The sequence below is a fragment of the Diadema antillarum genome, unplaced genomic scaffold (assembly GCF_040938485.1).
Source record: "Diadema antillarum isolate AM-2024a unplaced genomic scaffold, OU_Dant_1.0 scf00000088, whole genome shotgun sequence".
Taxonomy (NCBI): domain Eukaryota; kingdom Metazoa; phylum Echinodermata; class Echinoidea; order Diadematoida; family Diadematidae; genus Diadema; species Diadema antillarum.
Window position 1 is genome coordinate 1,061,185 of NW_027270977.1, and position 22,934 is coordinate 1,084,118.

The following is a 22,934-nucleotide window of genomic DNA, read 5'->3' on the forward strand; positions in this document are numbered from 1 at the left end:
TCAAGAAGTGATATGGGGTTTCAAAGTCCGTGTTTATTGCAAATCTTTTCTGAAATGTGACCATTCATTTCAAATCAGAGACGCATACCAATGGTCCACGTAGAGTTTACTTATGGAAGTTCATTGACATTTTTGTGTTTTTTCTGTGATTTTTACAGCAATTGAAAGCCTTGCAGAGGATCAGGATTCGGCAAGATGTGAGAAGGCAGCAAAAAATGGAGCCAACGAATCAGAAAAGCAAGGTTGGTATACTTTGAGTCAACTCTTTACTTGGAGCATGGTTGTCATCACTGGGTAGAAATTTACAGTAATATTATGTACTGAGTTGACATTTAGCTTCGATGAAACATTCTCATAACTGAAGTTGTTGGCAACTGAGAAAGATTTCCAGGGTACTTTATCGCTTGTTCCGAATCAGATCTTTTGAATGTAATGTCAAGCTTTCAGTTCCTTTAATACTTAAAAAGAGTGTATATTGACCTATGTTGAGGGAAGGATTTCAAAACAACTATACACAAAGAAATTGTGTTGAGGTTATATTACATGTATGTAGTCAGATTCCCAGTAAAAGTTGCTCCTGGAAATTTTTTGATTTTTTACACTGACTGCCTGATAAATAGATTTCAAAACTCTGTCTTCCATATTAGCTTGTAGTCTGCTGTGAGCAAGATACTGGAAAGATTTGTTTCTGTAAGGTGTGCGAATTGGTAGAAGTTATATTTTAGATTTTAAGAATATGATTCATATTTAAAAGAATTTTTTTTTAATGACATGATTAAAATGATAACTTTATTATGCCTAATGTTCTTTCCTCATTTGTACAACTATGAACTAGTTGCCAACAGCTATGTACACTCAGTGCTGTTTTGCTAAATTACACAAATAATATTTTGTGATGTAACTGTTTTTCACAAATATTATATTGTGATGTAATTATACATACAATTAAGTACTGCTCTCAATAATCTGTACAGGCAAAACATGAAATTGATTTTTTGTTTGCCATCAAGGCATTGAGGCATGTAATACAAAAATGCGACCAGGCAAAGTAAGACCAGTTTTTACCACAATCTTTTGAAAATGCCAGGTAAAGGGAAGCTGAAGTCAAAGGTCAAACCCTCGGATGGCAAAAACGGGCGGAGCCCCGCATCCAGCCTCAAGGACCAACCGTTGCCTGGCAACAACACTGCCAGAGGGAATGGGAAGAAGAGAGTGACCCTCGTTGAGCCTCCCAAGTCCATGCTGCGTGGGACCAGGTCATCTATCGGGCCAAGGGGTGATGCAGGAACAAAGGTCAGAGGTCAAGGTCGTCCGGTATCACCAGGCCAACCCAAGCAGCCGGTTCCACCAAAGAAGAAGAAGTGATTTTGTCTTCACATGTACTGCATGAGGTTCAAGTACAGGGTCCTTGTATGTTAATCTATCTATGCTCTTTATATCATTTATGGGACTAAAGAAGCACCAGTTTTATTCTTGAATTGGCAGACAATACTGACCAGAGCTTGTAATAATCCAGATTGTCTTTTCCCTTTTGCGCCCTGGTAGGTGATTACATCATTATGTTTTAATTGTGGAAAAAAAAATGGCTGAAAAATATAGAAAGAACAAGACATATGGCTGATTTTTTTTTTGATCACCTACATTGTATATCAAAATATGCAAAACTTTGCAGTTGTGTATAATTGTCACTCATATATGTTCAACGAAAAGGCTGCACTTTTATCGTAAAATCAATTACAAGTGATATTATCTATGCAATTATTCAATGGATTGGAAAACCTGGCGTGATTGTTCTAATGAAATGAGATCATCTATTCCATAGATTTGTATAGCAATATTGATATCATGCAAGGGTTTGTATTTCAGATTTATATTTTTCTCAAATGCTGAAAAAAATGCAAGACATGTGTATATATTACACAGACATGAAGTGTATTTATTTGTATGTGCGTTGTGGACTAAGATTTGTGTATATATTTATGTTAGTGATGAAAACTATGTACACTGAAGAGTAAATGTATAATATACATGTATTACCCTCTGAGCATTCCATTTCCATGTATATAATTTCTTTCAGGATTACAGATCCCTACCACAATCTACAATCTAAAACACCAATTTGTTCTTGTCAAGTGGGTACCGGTTGGAATGTAGATTGGACTTTGTTTAGAATTGTATTGAATTGTTTTCCTAACATTTCCTACTGCTTTTATGTGTACAGTGTACAGTTTATTGTGTAAATTGTACAGCACATTGTGTTTAGTGTTTGAATATGGTCTGCTTGCCACGTGTAGAAAGAATTCCCCATGTGTATCAGAGTGTGTAAGTTGGTGGTGATGTATATGCTTTGACACAACAGAAGTTGAGACTCAAATGGAATAAGCTAGGGTGAGGGTTTGTTGTAGTTTTTAAAGGAAAAGTCCCCCTTCATATGCACATGGATTGAGTGAATGCAACAATATTAATAGAACACATCAGTAGCAATTTGGTGAAAATCAGACAATCAGTTCAAAAGCTATGAATTTTTAAAATATCTAGTGTGCAGTCATTAGCTGCTGGATGAGAAGACTACTGCAGTGTATGATGTCACATACATATATAAGAACAATATAAGGAAAATATAAAAAGAATTTCACAAAATGTTACTTTTTGAAAAATATGCACATTTCCTCCACTTGTCATTGATGTATGTTAAGGGTAATATTATTCCCCCTGTCTTCAGGAAGAGCCAAGTCAAGTGTTCCTTTATGCGAGAAAAGTGAAAATATGTTGAACTTTCTTTATTCTGTATTTTCTTTATATTGTTCTACACATGTGACATCACAAGCTGTAGTAGTCATCTCATCCAGCATTGACTTTAAACATTCCTAGTTTTTGAAGAGATTATCAAATTTTTCCTCAAACTCTCACTACTAATATTGCTGCATTCACTTAATCCACATGTCTATGGACTGAAGGTGAAGTTATTCTTTAATAGTGTGCATGCTTTTATTTTGAGGGGGAGGGGAGGGGACTTTATCCTTAAATAGTATGCCACTTTGTAATCGGAGCCTCCTAAAATTCCCCAAATTTCCTTTTCAACAGACCTTTGATATCACGAGCAAGTGCATGTCAGTGTCATTTGTTAGGCCAATATTCCAGTGATCTCAGCACTGATAACAGGGAATTACAAGTGGTCCCATCAGCTCGAGTTCAGGGAGAATGCAGACATGAACCACAGGACAGTGCCTGAGAAAATTCTTATTTTGTGTTTGTGTAATTACAGAAGTACCCTAGCTGGTAAATGAGCTGTAGCTCAGCTTAGGCCAAGCTTGTGTCATAACACTGATCCTGTATCCAGATGCCCAGTTACTATACTGCCTGTAATGTGAATGTACTGTATTTACAAATTGATATCAAAATTGGACTTCATTGCAAAGAGCTGCAGTTTGTTTGTCAGACAGACTACAACTGCACAGGACAATTGAATTAGATAACATAGTGCAACAAAAGACTTGAGAAGAGTATGCCTTGATGTGGAACAAAAAAACACACACATTAGACCAAACCTTAGATCATTTGTGTAACATATACAACTGTAGATCATTATTTAAAATGGGTGATACCTCCTTTATCTTGTGAAGTTGCGGCAATCAACAGTATGCAAAACAGTGGACAACAGACTCAAGGAGAGTTAACTTAGATGTGATTGATTTGCACATTCAAATTCTCATAATTTTCTTTCATATTTGTCTCAGTACCATATTTTGAATCAGTAAGGTTGAGGAGTTTTGATATTAAATGCACCTAAAATTTTGCATCAGTGAATTTTCTTGAGTCATTAAAAATAACTTGCTCATTTTATTGTAAGAATGTGAAATCTGGCAACAAAACCTTGCATTTATTTAATTTCCGTTGAGAGAAACACATAACATAATCATGACATGAGTCATTTTTAACTTTTTTTTTAAACTACAGGAAAATAGCAGTGAAAGAGGCTGAAAAGTAAATCAAAAGATGGTGACCTCAAGGGGTCAAATATATGACGTCATTGTGGTAATGGATACACACAGTGACATCCCTCCATGAGTGTAAATTAAGTAAATACCGTAATGTGTGCTGTGTAGCAAATTTTTCAGTACATTGCACTGACGAAATTTGATTTTTCAATAATTGAATGATGCAATATGAACAAATATTCCTCTTCATCTAGGGATGCAATTTTTTTTTTACAAATATTCCATTTGTTAGACATGAAATTTGTAGAAAAAACACCTTCACACAATAAATGTGATAATAAATGGAATAAAAAGAGTTTTCATTCACTGTGTTTGTGTCCTAAATGGTTGTGTGTTTGTGTTGAAACATGATACATGTGATGTATATCCCTTCACAAAATAATGTCATGTTATTCTCCCTATCATCCAAATAAAGGGTGATGCGGACAATTCAGTAAAGATTGCATTCACTAACACCTTCCCCCCACCCCAAAAAAAAAAAATAATAATAATAATCACAAAACAAAGATTATCATCTTGGTAAATGCACACGCCTATGAAGAATGCTGGAAAAAAACGCACTTTGCAAAGAATCCACATTACAGTGAACTCTCGTTGTAACGAAGTCCTCCGGACCGGCAGATTTCTTTCGTTATATCGAAGTTTCGTTATAACTGAACAAATAAACAATGCAAAAACATTGAGCCAATAATTTTGCGACCTGGATTTTTATTTCGTTGTAACCGGAATTTTGTTAAAACCGTGTTCATTGTATCGGAAGTGCACTGTATTTTGGAATTGAGTTCACCAACTCCCAAGTCTAGTCGTGATGCGAATATTATGCAGATAACAGCAGTGACGAAATAATGTGAATTTTCAATTACTCTGGTCCCGCAATGATATAACGAAGTCATGCGGGTAATACATGTATCCTCATAATTGAATTTATGAAAGGGTTTAAATGAAGAAATGGACGTGCTCTAACCTATAAAAGATGTCTTTTCTTTCCGTTTGCCCTCTGTGTTATGTGCACAAGAATGATGTTAGAGTTGTGTCTAGCTGAACCGCATTCATGATACATTTACATAACGCATGCACTTATCACTATGATTGCAATCTGGACATTATGTGTAGATTAAAACAAACCATGACTAAGTCATTTAGAAAGCACATACTGCCTTGTTGACATCACTGTCTCTATAATTCTCTTGGCCGAGACTAAACCAACTGACAGCTGGCAGTATTCAAGACCGAAGATAGAGGTATACGCACATCCTATTTCCTTAGCACACAGATTGACTCATTGAACTGTGATTTGAATCATTGTCATTTTGATGTGCAATTCTAACAACGGATAAGCCGCTGTTTTAGGCTCACATGATAGTATCATCCCCATAACACGATATTACTGAGAACGGGCATGTTAGTCCAGCTCAGTTGGATTTCTCAGAAACATCCCGAATTTCTCATCACTGTCGTCTTCTTGTATGTTTTGGCGCCAACTTTTTGCGATACTGCCAACCGATACAGTTATCACTGCCGATCTTATTAATTGACCCGTCGAATCTACACGCTGTGGTTTATTTGGAATTCACATATTTTGTTTGATATTTTTTATTTGTGAGTAATATTGTTTTGCTTTTAGTCAGCCACCTTTGTGGGTCAGCTGCCTCGTCCTCTGGTTTCAGGTCGTCTGACCTTAGTCGGAACTGTCGATCAGTCCGTGTTTCCCTCCACATTGTGACGTCATACCAGTTACCTTCCTTGTTGCCTTGTCGGTAGTTCCCTTTTTATCTGTTAGCGGAGTTTCAGTGCATAATATAGTTGGCAAGCACATCACACAAACAGGTACAAGAAGTACCAAAGTTCCCTCTTAGAACTGCAGGCGTTGACGATTTACGTGTTAATCCACCTAGGTGACTTCGCGTTCAAGATACAGTGGTTTCTCCCCGGGAAAAAAGTATTGCTTGAAGAACATGTCAGTCGTTGTCATGGATACCATGTAGTCAGCAATCTTAGGTCAGACTGCATGAATGATCATTCACTTTGACAACCACAGTGAATGTGGAGTGGAAATGCATGCACTGCCATTTGATTTGGAGGAAGAGAACTTCAATTCCCAGACTGGATCCTGAAGTCGTCTCCCAGTGAACGAAAAGTCCACGATTGGTTCAAGACGTCTCGAGGTTGATTAAGCCTATCTACCGAAAGGACATGTTCACCGCATCCTCCTGAAGTCGGGATAATATTCTTCGTGAGAAACATGCTCAAGTTTGGCCATAGCAGAGTAGGATGTGTGGCAGTGACGCTGTTGGTTGCCTTGGTGTCATGCATCGACAGTGAGTATTTTGACGTTTGGTTGCAAATCGGCGGCTGTCTCTTTCTGAAAGTACATTATTTCCCGTAAGGTCAGTGAAAATGATTCTCTCGAGTCAAGAAAAACACAAAGATGTAGCATAAAACACAAGATTCCAATACAACTGTATTTCACCATTAGTTAAGTCCACACACATTCCTACATTTGTGCCTGAATGACGTTTCTTTGTTTTGTTCTATTTTGCATATTGATTTTGATTTGGCTTTAGACCGTACCAGAATTCAAATTGAGTAGACAATAATCAGGTATTTGTTAACAGGATTGCATATCTCTCTCTCATTATGCTTTCAACTTAATTTCTTTTTTTTAATGGATAATTAGTATTTGGGAATAGTCATCATGTAATCGGATACGACGGTCTTATTTCTTATCCACTACTATACCTGGTCCAATTTAGGGACATAGAACCACGCGAACTTCTCAAATGGAAAGTTATCGCTCGTTTGTATGCAGACGATCCGATGTTGTGACTGATTATTTATGTTAAAGGGATCATATAGTTTTGGTTGAGACCGAACTTCAGGCTTCTAACATTTTTTTTTTTTTTGTGGGATAATGAGAAATCTCCTATGAAATATGAAAGAGCATGTGATTTCAAGATTTGATAAAAATTGGTTTCGAAATGGCTGAGATATCAAAAACAAAGCAATCCTAATGAAAGATGGGAGCCACCTTTTATTACGATTACTTCGTTTTACTTTGTTTTGGAACTTTGCATTTTTCCTAGAATGGTATGTTCTGTACTATTTCATAAATCATAAATGGTTTCTTGGTATCTCGCAAAAAGCTCAGTTAAAAGCTCAATCCTCATGTACACCAATACCATCCCATTTAAACATATTTTGTTTTCATTTTATTTCGTACATCTGCCGGTGTCACTTTCATAGCAACGTGCCTTATGTTGTCGTGTTGTAATCAAAGAGTGAAGTATATGGTCAACACCGTGGAAGTTGTCATGCACTGTGCCAACCCGAGCGAGCCGAATAAAAACAAGAATGAAATACATCGCAGAGACAAAACACAAAGATATTTCTACAATACCTATCTTCCTTCCTTCACTGCAAGGGGAAACTACATGTTTCCAAATGCCGCAAACAACAAAGATACGAGACATCGTGACTTTTGTTACCCCAATAATTTGCTTCTCTTGATGTGTGATCGTACTATTGTGACTCTTACACAGATACACACATGTTTAGATGAAAAGTGCACATGCCATAATCAATATACAACATATGAGTATAAAATATACGCAAATATTATGTATACCTACTATATAGCACTACTCTCTCCCTTGTTATTCTTGCAAATGGGACACATATGACCTGTAAAACTGAGATATCACGTTTGTGATCTTTCCGGAAGTCCTTCACCCTCCCGGTTTAACTTCCGTTGGGTTGGTCAAAGTACGGTGCATGCCGTGAAAACTTCACAAAAGCATATAATATCAAAGCAAATACATGAAGTCCACACGCACACATAAGACTTTGTATTTATTGGTTCTTGTCAATTTCTTGGTCTTGAACAAAATTGCGGAAATTCTTCTGACAGTTGTTTTAACGGTCACCTTGAATGACGTCAAACGACATCATGGTCATATGATTAATGCTGCTAGTCTGAAATAGGCCTACTTATTGGTTACATGATCGTTCAAACGTATCATATTTGAACCTTATTTTTGTCTTCACGCGTCTTAATGAAGTTCGGGCTGCATTAACTAGGTGCTTCCGTTTTAAGTCATGTCGATATAACTTCTTTTGAGGATAAGATCTCCCCTAAAACACGTGCATGGATCGAGAATTATCAAATCAAATTTACGTCTCTCTTAATAAAATGAATTGTAGTCACATACAGTGAACATAACTCTCAAAGACCATGAAGTAAACTCATCAATCTTTTTAGAAAATAAATTATCTTCGTTCAACAAAGTAATATCAAATGAGGAGAATATGTGTTGTTTTTTATAATTCCGTCATCCAAATAAAAATAATGTGGCATTTCACAGTTTCACGTTTCAAAGGCCACAATGTTACAGATCACAACCACGGATCTGAATCAGCAGAAGAAAAAAATGCTCACATCAAGCGTTGATATTCAAAACAATTTAAATTTGTAATGACATGAAAACTCTTTTAAATGAATGATTAATGACGATTTGTCATTGGCTTTCCCATCTGTTTTTTTTTTCCGCAATACATATTATGCACTAACGCACGAGCGTCTAATATTCACTTCACACTCCGTACTGCTGACGCATACCTGTAGTGTAACACGCTGATCCCATGAAATATGATATTTTGAATATTACTCCTCACTTTACAGGCTTCTGTAGACGAATTTGCTTCAAGTGTAACTTCTAGGGGACAAAACAACCCCTCAGACTGACACCGTGATTGCATTCGAATTTGCATCTCGTTGCTATACAAATGATGCACAGGATAGAGTGCGTTAGTGTAGGCGTATAGTGCACTCGAGGGTATTTACAATTGTGAAACATGCACGAGGCGAATCCGAGTGCATGTTGCACTACATTGTAAATACCCGAGAGTGAGCTACGCCTCCACTAACGCCACGAAATAATCCTGTGCATCATTTGTTTTATAAAATGAGTCGAAAATTCGAAAACTAACAGCATTTTTCAGCGTTTTTCACGTACCTTTGTGGGTCAAGACGTCCGAAGATGTTCGTCCCAAACATTTACGCACGTCGCACTCGGAAATCCCGCACATACAGTAAAAGTATAATGGGGGTTGGGTTTCCGGACACTTAAGTTCCCGCATGAAAACTTACTTATTTTACATAGAATATGCACCCTTTACCTTAATGCTTGATATAGACTCCTCATATAGGCCTACTAGACAACATACTCTGAAAACGGCGTGAGAATTAACCTGCTAAATCGTTGGATTTGCCCTTCAAAGTGACTCCATGTACCCGTCCGGTCCCACAACGCTTGGTCTACTGTTACTGTACAAAGTGTACGTAAAGTAGAGTATACGTACGACACACATGTAATGCACAAGGGAAGAAAGGCCGGCCGGCCGGCAGCCCGAACTAGAAGTTGTTTGCAGGATTGACAGCGCGTATGCATGCAATTCAAAGGAGCCGCCGCGCGCACAGACGATCGGCAATAGGATTTAACACGCAGTGCAATGGGACTAGAATAAAGGAAGACACGTGACTCATTTCAGCGCTTCCTATTGGCTACATTCTTGAACCCATTTTATAAAATACGATATACCAATGGAATAACGTTTCGTCGAATAGTCAAATTATGTAATACATGTATGAATGTGATACTGGCATCAATTACAGTCAAGTACATTTCTACCATGGTATTAGTTTGGGATTTTGCTAAAGGCATTATCTAAAAATTTGCAGATGAAACAAAAAAAAAACATCTGCTTTACTCCTTGAAAATAGTTCTAAACTGTAATAGGGATAGAAACAACCAATGCAAAAAATGTTTATCAAAATGATCAATGTTAAATATGGTTAAATATACAAAATATGAACAATAGTTATCGTAAAATTGTTTCTAGAATAAACCGTCTACAGTAGTGGTTTATTTAGGAAAATAGTCATATTTCCTTATATTTTAGGCATTATTACGAAATTTAATATGGTCGGGATGATTTGTGATATAAGAACTGACCTATACACGTATGCATCAAAACTCGAACATTTTTAAATCACTGCTCCCAATGGTAAACATTACCTTTAAGAGTGTTGGTGAGTGTTTTGGTGAATGTTGGTCAAAAGAGAAAGCTCGCATAAGAGCGGGGAATATCGTAGGATGAGGAGTGTCAAGGTATTGGATTGTTTCACACCCATTCCGCTGTTTGTGTAACAGGTCTCGAAAATGTGTGCAACCCGCCACGGTCTTACCCGAACGCGGACGCGCAATGGAGCGACCGGACGTTGGGGGCGTACGTCACGTACACCTGCCGAGATGGTTACCAGATGGCTGGTCCCGCTGAAGCCGTGGTGAAGTATTGCGACCAGAACGGAAGGTGGCGCAGCAAAATCAGACCAGAGTGCACACGTAAGCCAGTAAAAGAAATCATGGACTGTCAAATTGTTTCGGGTCAGGATTCGAGTCCCAGGCAGTGAACAGCAGTTGTGCCCCTAGCCAAGGCATTTTATCCTTCTTCAATAAGTGAATCGTTGTAAGGAAAGTTTAAGCCTCGGATACCTGCTTACAAATAGTTGCTTATACTTAGCAGTCGCATTTAATAAAAGTTAGAAGAGATTATGATTAGGCAAGATTCACATTGTTGGTTGACGTAGCTTTAAGATATTCAAGCACACCACATTGAGTACAACAACGTGAACTCATTCATTGCTATCGAGTGTAAACACAGATACATGTATGTCACTGATAGTTAATTAAATATATTACATCCATGATCAAATCTTATGGGAAAGAATTCAAAGGACGTGAGTATGATGGCGTGTACCTATGCATAATATATACAATAATGTTTCAAGTATGTATGCAAACAATCTGATTATAGTTGATAATCAACAGTTACTCATACACGCATCTAGCTGTGTATTGCTATTAGTGGAAATCTTCTTCACCGACATTGTGGCATTGAAATAAATCAATATAATGATATCAATACACGTAATATTTGCAGCCATCCAGTGCACAAATCCAAAGACGCCTCTGTACGGCAACGTTACCTATGCCGTGGGCAGTGGCGAGTACGGCTCGGTGGTCGCTTTCAGCTGTGACGAGCACTTCGAACCCGTGGTGACGTCATCGGGACTCTACGCGCAGTGCCAGGCAAACGGAACGTGGTCCAGCGAGGGACCGGTTTGCCATTGTACGTACTAGTTACATGGACGAGATCAGTCGATTGCTATGTTTGTATGTGTGGGTGTTTATGGGTCGATTTGCGCGTATCATTCGTAAAGGTATTATAATAGTTCAATTTCATCATTTTTGCTAACAAAATTATCATTTTCTGTCGTATTTTCGGAATGAAAATAACCAGAAAACAATGTCTGAAGCACCAATACCCAATCCCAAACCCTTGATTGATCGCCATAAAGATATGATATCTTTTGGTTCCTATAAAAAGAAAAAAAAATCGAAAAAAAAAAAGCGAAATGACACATATCTCTTCATTTCGATAATGATAATAATTTGAGGTATAATTCTCTTGACGTCATAATCGTCATGATAAAGTAACATGAGTTATCTTATTCTATTTATTTATTTGTTAATTTATTTGAGGGGAAAGGTTAAAATGCTCTGAGACGTTATGAATTATCATGTCTTTGCCATTCACAGTGAACTGCGACGCACCGGAAGACTTGCACGGCACGGTCATCCACATCAACGACCACGTCTGTCTCTACTACAGCGGGGCGGACGACGAGCCCCTGAACTGGACGGCATCGCAGCAGGTGTGCGCCGACCACGGCGGATCCCTCGTCAAGGTGAGCGACGGCGAAATACAGGCCCTCATCGTCGAGCATCTCGAAGAAATCAACGATAACGTCAATTACTGGATCGGAGCATCCGAACTACAGACCTTGACACAATCCAACAGGTTATGGGGCTGGCAGGATGGTATGTGCTTTAAAGGCTTATAATAATGTACGTCTATTTAGACATACTCATATAATCTATCTATCTATCTATCTATCTTTCTATCTATCTATCTATCTATCTACCTGTCTTTCTATCTATATGTATCGATATCAGAGATGGATAAAGATATTCAATATAAGTGATTATTAATGTGTTAGGGCAATAATGTTGTTTATTTTAATATAATAAGCAACATTTTTTTTTTTGCCCTATAACACGTTAATATCAATTAAACATTTAAAAGGCCGGTACGCAAACAATGCATTTTAGACATAAAGGCGCGTTAGGGAGAATATCCCGATAACAACTTTGAAACAGTCGGATACACAAAGCAGGTTGTGCCATGGAATTTTCAAAAGTTATAGTTTTGCTAACGTCCGACCAGGGAATGTCCGTTATTTGTTTTATGAAATGGTGGCATGATTTTCATTCTGCGGATGCCACGATATCGCGAGATTCTCAAGGCCAGCACCAGCTCCCGGCTAACTGAACTGCACATACAGCTAGCAAGCAGCTGCTGAGAGCAGATGAGCGATCGCTATTGTCGTTGTTAGCGTACTAACGTCCGGTGAGAAATGAAGTTGAGCCTTGAGGTAAAATAAACCACTATATAGTCAAGTCGTAACTTTCCGCCAATCATGTGATTAGAATCAATGTCATCATTTTATGAGTATCCTTTACTGCTTAGGTTTAAGATACGGGTCAAAAGGAATATTTGGTATATCATTTCTTTTTTTCTCAGGCATTCGTACACACTATCAACCTTCCATAGAGATTCTCACATTGAAATGAGAACATTAATGAAATGACCGCCAAAATACAGCCATGACTATTCAAAACTGGCTGCATTCACAGAAATGATTAATATGACCAAACTGTCATAAGAGGAAGAGGAGTGGCTAGTATTTTCATTTGTTTGTTTGTTTATTGATATGTTCAGCCCTATAAGTTCGCCACAAACGCTACTCGCTCAGTTCGTCAAATTACGTAATAGTCTTGCTGTGACCGGATTGGTTCTCCTGAAACGATAGGTTCGCCTGTCCAGGAAACGTTTTGGGGGAATGACGAGCCTACGTCGGATGCAAATGCCGGTAACTCCACGGGGCAATGTGTGGCAGTCGACCCGGCACTCGGCTACGAGTGGAACGACCTGGACTGTTCTCTCAAACACGGCTTCATCTGCCAGTTCGGTGAGATTTTGATCTATGGTGCTGCCTGGTTCAATCATAATCAAATCGTCCACCAGAACGTATGTCATCGTATGTAGTAGGTATCTCGCTTAGCGAGGTACAATCATGAAGGCCCGTCCGAGGAAGCTCGAGGAATTAAATGTTTGTTTTCTTTTCCTAAATGCAAGTCACGTGGTGCAACTTTGTTGTCGTACCCATTGCATACTTCAGTCTGTTTGTTTGTTTGTTTCTTGTGTTTCTTCATTTTCCCGCAAAAATAATTATATACAATACAATGTAACGATAAAATGACAAACAAATTAATGTTGTAAGCAAACATAGTCATAAGCAGTTATTTCATCGTCAATCAGAATCACTTTGGAACTTAATAATGACATCCTTGGATCCACCTTTGATAAGATCATTGTACCTTCTTTAACCATTTTTGTGCCAATGATCCAAATCTGCACAATTTTCACACACTAACATTAAGGACAAGATTTTAGAATGTGGCATGCAGAGAGTTCATGATCTCAAATGCTCACATTTCTCAGAGGAAACATTTATAAAATATTGACTGGCCTCGAGGGAGATACCAGAAAATATTGCCCAAACTGAAAGAATATTGCCCGATTCGAAGTCGAGGGCAATATTCTTTCAGTGGGGGCAATATTTGTCTGGTATCTCCCTCAATGCCAGTCAATATCATAATTATTACCTATCCCCTAGGTAAATTAGGAAAATATGTGAATACGGCTATACACTATGATACAGATCAAGCCACATTTTGACTACCTGTAGAATCATCACCAACATGTCGAATAATTGAAAAATTGTTCATCAATGTATATCATTCAACTCCAACTTAAAAGATACATATGTAGTTGTAACAGGCCAACTTCAAACATCTGAACCCTTTTACACTTTATTTTTACTTCTGTTTCAATTTGGAGAGTTGTAATAACTGATGGTCACTGTGCAGTTATTGAGCACAAATGGACTAGTCATTGTTTGACTCGTAGTACTGCTGGAAGTGGTCGACCTTGTATGAATTGATTTCTCGGCGATCTTCTGCGGTGAGGGTGTAATCGACACGCAGCAACCTCCTTGAATGTTTTCTCTTCGTGGTCGATCGGAATGTTTACATGTAAAGCAGGGAGATTAGATTCCACTTCTCTTCCCACCTCAATGTTTTACAGTGCACTCCCGTTATAACGAACACGGTTATAACAAAATTCCTGTTATAACGAAGTGCAAATTTGGGCTGCAATGTCATCCACTCTATGTATTTGTTTATTTGCTCGGTTATAACAAAATTCTGATATAAGGAAAGAAAACTGCCGGTCCCGATGATTTCGTTACAACGGGAGTCCACTGTATATGTAAAAACCTGGATGCTCGTGATATGCTCTAATGTCGCCTGCTGAACTCCACGACCCTGCAAAATACCAACTGTAATTGCCTCGGAAAACTACCTCGTATAGGTAATAATTGTGGTAATCGCCTCAGACCTACCGTAGGTATTAGGCGTTAGGCGTGACGAGACTCATGAGTAAGGGGTCTTTCTCACGCTCTTACACCATCACACACACACACACACACACACACACACACATTTTCCAAAACATTGATTTCTAACCACCAAAAAGTCACATTTTGTCCATACAGAAAATGCTGAAGCTCCTTACCATGGACAAATTAAATGAGACATCCCGTTTACGTGTGTTTTTCGAACTGATCCGCGTACCATTTCAGGCCAAATTGGCGTATGCAGTGATCCGGGGGTACCACTCCACGGTAGCCGCACGGAACTAGCCTGCCAAAGAGAAGGCGGTGGATTTATTTCCGGCTGTCTGGTCACGTTCTCCTGCGACCCTGGTTACAGGCTCGCTGGTCCGAGCTCATCCACGTGCGATTCCCTCGGAAGTTGGACAGAGGAGCTACCTACATGCAAGCGTAAGCACGTGCTTAATATTCTTTCGGGTTATTCCTGGGTATATAATTATGATAATGATGATAACGACGACGATGATGATGATGATAATGATGATGATGATAATAATAATGATAATAATAATAATAGTAATAACAATAATAATGATAACAACAATGGTAATAATAATAGTAATAATAACAATGATACAATAATAATAATAATAATAATAATAGTGCAATCCACATTTGTAAGGCGCATAAAATCAATCATGCCATGCCTGTAATCACCAATGATTATAGGTCCTGTTTACGTTTTGGAGCAGTGATTGAAAAAAGTGTTCAAGATATCACTTTTAACGCATAACATGTGTAGGTCAGTCGTATCACAAAACATTCTACCTTATAAAATTAAGCCTAAAATATACGGAAGTATCACTTTTTTCCCAATTAAACCATAAATGTAAACGGTTTAGTCTGGAAACATTTTTATTATATTTTTTCACAATTTCTATACAATTAACAAAACTTGATATTGATTACACTGGTTCAAATTTTTTTCATTGGTTGTCTCTATCAACTCACATTTAAGAACTATTTTGAAGCACTAATGCTGGGTTTTTTGTGTTATTTTGGTAAATCATGCCTTTAAAGGTCCAATTTACCTTTGGGAGAAGTGATTTCAAAAAATGTTCAAGATATCACATTTGATGCATAGTATCACAAAACATCCTACCATATACGATTTTCGCAATAAAGCCTGAAATACAAGGAGATATCAGTGTTTTTCTCAATAAACCGTAACTGTATACGGTTTAGTCTGGAAACATTTTTATTATAACTATTGTTCACATTTTGTGTATTCAACAATACTTAACATCGATTATACGGATTCAAATTTTTACAGTGGTTGTTTCTATCCCTAACTCACATTCTAGAATTATTTTAAAGCACTAATGCTGGGTTTTTGTTTCATCTGCAAATGGTAAATTATGCCTTTAAACAAGTAAGTTTTCGTGCTTTCTTGAAAGAATCAAGGGAAGATAAAAAGGGGTAAGGAACATGTATATAAACATTTTGAGTTTGTCTTTGTGCATGTGTGTGTTAGATTAGTGTATTAGTGTGTCTTTGTGAGTATAATTGAGTCTGTGTATGTCTGTGTGTGTTCATGTGTGTGTACAAGTACAAGAGGGTTATAATTTTATATATCTTGAAAGTCATGTTCTCTAGGAGCAGGCGGATCAATATAGTGATGCCTGACTCCAGCTCTGAGCACTATCTACTTTGCCTACTCCTATTCACTATTCAACATAGAAAGATAAACAAAAAACAAACTTAGACAACCCTGCCGGAAAGAACACACTGTGTCACACATCGTCTTCACACTGTGCTCACATATTCGACTATGTAAAAACGCTCAAATTTAACAGTGTGCAGATTATTTCACACTGTGGTGTGATTTTTCGCAGGGCATTTACATAGTTATATTCTGTTTCACACTGTGAATGGATGATTCACACTGTTAATTGATGATTCACAATGTGTAAACATTATTAAAACGCTCGAATTTAACAGTGTGAAGTGATTTCACACACTGTGTTTATAATGTTTTCACACTGTGTTTCACATTGTGTTTCACGTTGTGGGACACTGTGTTCTCCCTCTAACTCACATTGGTGTCAAAATTGCAAAAATTTCAAAGAAAGAGGTCAAACGTTTTACTTGCCGACAAAGAGCCAGAACACTAATTGTAGTACCCACGCAGGATCACGCTCTTGAAAGAAAAAAATCTCTGTGGTGTAATTGAAGTAGAAGGAGCTAAGTCAGTTAAGTAGTCACTACCATACCAAAAAGTACCTTTTTTTGCCTAAGTTGACTTGGCCAATCGAACCTAATCGTAAAACAATAAATGATATCATGAAACTTGTGACGTTTCAGAATAAAAGTAGAAGCTTTTACCTATGCCTACTGAGGCTTTCTACTTTAGTAATATACTAGAGTCGGAGAACCAAACTGTTACTGACATTTTATCACCCTGCTGCATGTTTTCATTTCAGCGAGACGATGTGGAGTGCCACCACCAAAGCGGGACATGGCCAATGTCCAGTCGGATGAGTATCGGGGCATAGCCGTCTACCAGTGCGCCAACGAATCCCATCCAACCGGGGGAGACGTCTTCGTCTACTGCAAACAGGACGGAGCATGGAGTCAGAGTGCCGTGCAGTGCCAGGGTATGTACGGTGGAGCTGCCCGGTGGAGATCTCATGCGGGGGGAGCTCACTTCATAATATCACGATGTAGAATTTGAGAATGCACCATCAGGATGTTAACATACAGAGAAGTGTCCAAAGCTTGCGATACGAAATCTACAACAGATCTGCACGGAACCGTCCAACTATTCTATAAGTAGCTTATTATAAGTATAATAAAACACCTGTTCTGATACCATAAGAGTTCACGAAACAAAGGACATCGGCGACGAAATTGTGATCTTACTGAACCCTTGTTGTTTTTTTTTTACGCGAACTTTTACTGATTCCAACCTTTCTACGAATTGTTGTTTCTACTTAGTTTTGTTTTGTCCTCTTTTTTTTGATCTTCCCGGCTGCCAATGACCAATGAATATTTACGTAAAAGATAGTGATCTATATGCATTAAGAGTGTAAAGATTTTTGATCCATATTGCCGTGAAGGATTAATTAGAATAAAACACCGTAGGGGGTTTTCAACCTATTTACCTAGCTATACCTTCAATATTATGTTGTATTTCTCTGCGGGGACATCCTGAACAATTTGAAATAAGCTGTGAACTATTTCCTCTCTTTCTTCTCAATCGATGATAGCTCTCTCAGCTGATTCAGCGACGCCGGAACCTACAACGCTTCCACCACTTGGTAACTGAGAAAAATCCACACTCACATTATGATAATATTCATCTATCTATCTATCTATCTATCTATCTATCCATCTATCTATCTATCTATCTATCTATCTGTCTGTCTATCTACAGTATCTAACCAATATGAATATTATCTATCTGCCTATCTATCTATCTATCTATCTATCTATGTATCTTATGTATGTATCTGTCTATCTGATCTATTTATTTAATCGATATTTCTAGTCTATACACGTAACTGTTCACCCATCAATCTGTATAACATGATTTGTGTGTGTGTGTGTGTGTGTGTGTGTGTGGGGGGGGGGGGTGTACTACTCTATGTGCCTTTCTTGTAAAGATATGTTTTCGCATTATTCTTTCACCGAACGAATGCGATTAAAAAACCCAACAACAACAAATGGTAGGGTTGATTTGAGAAAATTGATAGGATAAACAAAGACATCTCATACAATTACTGAAAAGAATCTTGATTTATGTATGAAATTGTGTTAGAAGAAAAATAAATCAAACAAATCAAACAAATATAAGGCATGTAAAGTGTCCTCAGTATAAGGCGCTAATAACCATTTTTTCTCAGACTGATCCTTCGTACTCTGTTTTACTTCGATCTCAGACTGGACATTTATTGGCGTAGTCGGCTCTCTCGGGATACTTCTTCTAGTCTCCTTAATCGTCATCTTCATCTTGGCCGCCGTCCGTGGACGCAACATCAGAGCAGCGACGAGCGACCGACCTTTAATCCACGCGAGAGGGCAAAAGCAAAAGACTGACCGTGACCCTACGTACTATTCTATTCGCTACCCAGCCACTCCTTTCTCGCAGCCGGAAGGTAGCCATCTTGAGTTTCTGAAGAGGAAATTAAGTGACGTGGATAAGGGCGAGCGCAGACGCGAATTTACCCAAAACGTCGTAACTTACAACGTGCAAAATGTACCTCAGGACGACGGCAACTATCTCGAACCTATAAAACCAGCTGCCGTTGAGGGAGCTAAACTGGATCGGCTAGATAGCGGGGAATATGAAAATCCCCTTAGTCCTAAGAGTTGCGAGTCCAGGCGGGTTGGTGACAAAGCCAAGGACACACCCTTTCCTCAACAGGAGGAGGAGGAATCGAAGAACAGTATGCTGAACGATTACATTATCGTGCTTCCCGATCCGCCAGCGGAATCTAGCGGAGCAGTGAAAAACTCTGCCAGTGTGGCGGTCAGTGTCGAAGGGACAGCAGCGAACGACGAAGTAAAGGGTGAAGCTGCCGACCAGTCAAGTGATGAAGCTAGTGAAGAGAAGAAAAACTCGCCAGAGAGTCCCGAAGGTTGGAAAGACGTAATACCATTGTCCCAGAATGGTCTGCAAGTTCCTTCCTTGAACTATGATAAAAACAACTTTGGGTCGACCGTTGAATTGTAGAGTAATGTGCATATACTATTCGGTTATTAAGATAGAAAAAACCCAACAGAAAAATGATATAAAGAGAAAGGAAAACGAAACTGATATTGGGAAAGGTTCTTGAATATGGCAACGTGAACATAAGAATGGTAAAGGAAATATACAATTAGTAGCTAGGTAGGGCCTTAATATTAGCCAAAAGCCATTTCGTGTTCTTCTACAAAACTTTATCGTGTGTCAAATTGTCGCTTCCAAGTATATCCCCTATATAGAACCGAATTAATCATCAATTCCCGGCAGAATCTTTCGCACCGCATTCAGGGACACCAGACTATCTCCCTTCCTCCTGGCTTCATTCACTGTCCTGTTCTACCACTGAGACAACCAGTCTGCCCACAGTGTTATGAGCTTTGGCTTCCATCCCTCTCTCCATGATTCACTCCATGAGAAGACCGCACTCTTTACTGCCCATTTTTCTCGATATTATACCCCATTTAGACCTCCCGATTTTTTTTTCTTCTGGTTTTGCGCAGTTCTCGGTGGAGATGAGAATTGGGCTTTTCACTTTTTGCGAGATACCAAGAAAACACTTGTGATATATAGTACAGAGCATACCATTTTAAGAGGAATTCAAAGTTTATTTGATGAAAATCAGGTTTGGAATGACTGAAACATCCAAAAACAAAGTAAAACAAAGCGATCGTAATAAAGTGTGGGTCCCACACTTTATTAGAATCGCTCTTTTTTTTGGGATATCTCAGCCATTTCCAAACCTATTTTCATCAAATAAATGTTGAATACCTCATTAAATTACATGCTCTTTCATATTTTATTAGAGGTTTCTCATTATCTCACCAAAAAATGTTAGAAACCTGAAATTAGGTCTCAACCAAGACTGTACGATCCCTTTAACCAAATGTGTCACATCTTTTCCATCAAACAATATGCATGGAAATTCACAGGCGGTAAATTAAACAGTGGCGGATCAAGAAGGGGGCGCAAGAGGCGCAAGCCCCCCTTTATTTATCGTTAAAAACAAAAGAAATAAAAAGAAAAAAAATGAAATGAAGCCCGGAAGTGGCACCAAAAATAATAGTTACGCCCCCCCCCCCCCCCTTTACAGAATTCCTGGATCCGCCCCTGTTAAAGATGACAGGATGATAATCTATGCAGCTTAATTCCTCTCGGGTTGTAAGGATAATTATTTTCAGGGAGAAGAAAATACTAGCGGTCATAATTGCAAATCGTACTTGACTGTATGGACGTCATATGTGATGCTCCATGTTTTTCTGTTAAAGATATGTTACAGACACCCTATTGCTTGAAAAAAATAAATCTTCAAATCATTTTATATCATCCGATTGAATGTACTCTTTCCCGTGGTAAACTTAATTGCAGCATTTTATTTTATAGTTTAAACATCGATCATGCAAGTTGCATGTCAAACATACCAATAACTGAATTTACTATCCTTACTCAGCTTTCAGTAATCGTAACTTAAATCAAATATTATAGACAAATGAATGTACATATATTTATCTTTACATCAAGTACATGTCCACTCAGGATAATTATCATTTATTTTTCGTTTTGCATTGTATCAAGAAATTCCTCACTATCTACAGCTAATGTAATATGCCAGTATAATAATGTTCATATATATTTGTCACTATCGTCTTTGATAAGAATGTTTTCTTTTTCATTTCCGTGATTATCATACCACATTGCATTTATTATATTACATTATATTGTACCTGCACTGCAAAAAGTCCGGTGTTAAATAGTGAACACCGAGCTGGTGTTAAATTTTCGGCGCTCATTATGGTGTTAAATTAACATCTCCGGGTGTCATTTCCAAATTTTAAACTGTTTTTTTGAAGAGTTTCTTAGTAACTGCACTTCTTGTTGATTTTTAATTTAAGCAAGACGATCAAGAATTTCAAATTAAAATACTAGATTTTTGAAAAAATGTGAAAATAAATTTACACCAAAGTAACACCAGCTGGTGTGGTCTCTTATTGAAGCTGGACGGATGTTAAACCATTGATATTAACACCAACAAATATCAAATCAACGCCATGTGGTGTCATTTTAGAATTAACACCAGTACAGTGTCAAAATAACACCAGGTACAGTGTCAAATTAACACCACGAAGTGTCAGGTGAACACTTTTCAACACCATCACAGTGCATTTTTAACACCTGTGGGTGTGGTCCTCTATTGAAGCTTGATCGGTGTTAGATTTAACACCCGTGGTGTTAAATCTAACACCGATGTTTTTACAGTGTAATGATTCTTATTGATAATATATTTCCTCCAAAGTGAATTGTGATTTTCTTGCCTTGTTGTCTGCATTTTGTGACAAGACAATAATGTTATCACATAGTGGGCAATAAAGAGTTTTGGCGAAAGAATACATAACACATTGTCAACGGTGGTGTGCAAATAATTCCTGTCCTTGAGTGTTCTCCGCTAAAAACATGTTAAGGCGTGATTCAAATTTCATATTGCCATTTCATATCTCATTAAAACATAAACAAGTTCTCGCCTTAGAGTAGATTATATTCTTTTTCTTCATACATTTTCGAAAAATCACTCAAACAGAAAATAATCAGCAAAATATACAGCCATGCAAGTTGTGTCGTTTGTTACTACTGTGGCAATCTGTACCTCCCGGAAACTGAAACTAGACTATATATCAGATTCTAACTGCAGTCAATCGATAGCTCGACACACTGATATCGATAGCATGATATGAACGTATCCGGTTTTTGGTGCAGTGTTTCGAGGGGATGCCCCCTCACGTCAGCTGGGAGGAGGAGTTTCTTCCTAAAATGCATCTTAAGAGCTAGCTAGTGCTTCGACAGTGTACGGGGAGGGGTAAAACAACAATGTGAGCTTGGATATATATATATGAAATATGAAATGAATGAAATGAATGAAATGAATGAACGAATATTAAAACTCTCTTGATAACAACATAAAAGGCGTTTTAGTACTCTTACTCTAAAGATATGAATATATTTTCCCCCCAAATAAATTCCCTTCGGCCTACCTATCAGAAATTTTACACCCTGTAAGCTCTGATTTCAAGTCTGTATTTCCTTGTCATTATCTCAAAAGACAATCCCCTGTCTACACTTTGCTGAACTTATGTACTGTTACATTTATAAATTCCATTTATAACGTTTGCAGACGACTCCTGCGTTTCCCCTTCGCACTCAGAATAGGACATTTTGTCTTCGTACGTTAGTCTCTAAACTAACAATTTACAGTCAAACCTGTCTATAGCGGCCACCCAAGGGATACGGGAAAAGTGGCCGTTATAGACAGGTGGCCGCTATAGACAGGTAATCCAACTTTGTTTGCATTGCCTACATGTACATGTATCATCGTTGTATACATATACATGTATATGTATGTGTGATCATGCATAGAACAATGCCGGTGCACAGTCATGAAGAAAGCTTAACACTAGTGCATTATTGTGACTGAATAAGTGATGAATGCAACGGTGGCGATCACTGAACGTTGCCCAGAAATGACTGGCACGGCTAAAAAGCAGAAAAAACACCCTGAATTATC

At 38.1% G+C, this 22,934-nt stretch overlaps 1 pseudogene; it reads left to right on the forward strand.

The window, feature by feature from the left end:
• Positions 1 to 1,365, forward strand: part of LOC139718091 (regulator of G-protein signaling 22-like) — a 43,064-nt pseudogene extending 41,699 nt beyond the window's left edge.
• The last annotated feature ends 21,569 nt before the right edge of the window (positions 1,366 to 22,934 follow it).